This window comes from Colobus angolensis, unplaced genomic scaffold (genome assembly GCF_000951035.1).
Source record: "Colobus angolensis palliatus isolate OR3802 unplaced genomic scaffold, Cang.pa_1.0 Scaffold439, whole genome shotgun sequence".
In the NCBI taxonomy this organism is placed as follows: Eukaryota; Metazoa; Chordata; class Mammalia; order Primates; family Cercopithecidae; genus Colobus; species Colobus angolensis.
Genome location: NW_012117810.1, coordinates 235,982 through 237,640, shown reverse-complemented (window position 1 = coordinate 237,640; position 1,659 = coordinate 235,982).

Sequence of the window (1,659 nt, the reverse complement as noted above, 5' to 3'; positions counted from 1 at the left end):
TTTTCTAGTTTATTTGCATAGAGGTGTTTATAGTATTCTCTGATGGTAGTTTGTATTTCTGTGGTATCAGTGGTGATATCCCCTTTATCATTTTTTATTGTGTCTATTTGATCCTTCTCTCTTTTCTTCTTTATTAGTCTTGCAAGCAGTGTATCTATTCTGTTGATCTTTTCAAAAAACCAGCTTCTGGATTCACTGATTTTTTGAAGGGTTTTTTGTGTCTCTACCTCCTTCAGTTCTGCTCTGGTCTTAGTTATTTCTTGCCTTCTGCTAGCTTTTGAATGTGTTTGCTCTTGCTTCTCTAGTTCTTTTAATTGTGATGTTAGCATGTCAATTTTAGATCCTTCCTGCTTTCTCTTTTGGGCATTTAGTGCTATAAATTTCCCTCTACACACTGCTTTAAATGTGTCCCAGAGATTCTGGTATGTTGTGTCTTTGTTCTCATTGGTTTTGAAAAACATCTTTATTTCTCCCTTCATTTCGTTATGTACCCAGTAGTCATTCAGGTGCAGGTTATTCAGTTTCCATGTAGTTGAGCAGTTTTGATTGAATTTCTTAGTCCTGAGTTCTAGTTTGATCGCACTGTGGTCTGAGAGACAATTTGTTATAATTTCTGTTCTTCTGCATTTTCTGAGGGGTGCTTTACTTCCAGTTATGTGGTCAATTTTGGAATAAGTGCAATGTGGTGCTGAGAAGAATGTATATTCTGTTGATTTGGGGTGGAGAGTTCTGCAGATGTTTATTAGGTCCGCTTGGTGCAGAGCTCAGTTCAATTCCTGGATATCCTTGTTAACTTTCTGTCTCGTTGATCTGTCTAATGTTGACAGTGGGGTGTTAAAGTCTCCCATTATTACTGTGTGGGAGTCTAAGTCTCTTTGTAGGTCTCTAAGAACTTGTTTTATGAATCTTCGTGCTCCTGTATTGGGTGTATATATATAGGATAGTTAGCTCTTCCTGATGAATTGATCCCTTGACCATTATGTAATAGCCTTCTTTGTCTCTTCTGATCTTTGTTGACTTAAAGTCTGTTTTATCAGAGACTAGGATTGCAACCCCTGCTTTTTTTTTTGTTTTCCTTTTGCTTGGTAGATCTTCCTCCATCCCTTTATTCTGATCCTATGTGTGTCTCTACATGTGAGATGGGTCTCCTGAATACAGTAAACTGATGGGTCTTGACTCTTTATCCAATTTGCCAGTCTGTGTCTTTTAATTGGAGCATTTAGTCCATTTATATTTAAGGTTAATGTTGTTATTTGTAAATTTGATTCTGTCACTATGATGCTATCTGGTTATTTTGCTCATTAGTTGACGCATTTTCTTCCTAGCATTGATGATCTTTACAATTTGGCAAGTTTTTGCAGTGGCTGGTACCGGCTATTCCTTTCCATGATAGTGCTTCCTTCAGGAGCTTTTGTAAGACAGGCCTGGTGGTGAAAAAATCTCTCAGCATTTGCTTGTCTGCAAAGGATTTTATTTCTCTTCACTTATAAAGCTTAATTTGGCTGGATATGAAATTCTGGGTTGAAAATTCTTTTCTTTAAGGATGTTGAATATTGGCCCCCAGTCTCTTCTGGCTTGTAGAGTTTCTGCTGAGAGATCCACTGTTAGTCTGATGCGCTTCCCTTTGTGGGTAATGCGACCTTTCTCTCTGGCTGCCCT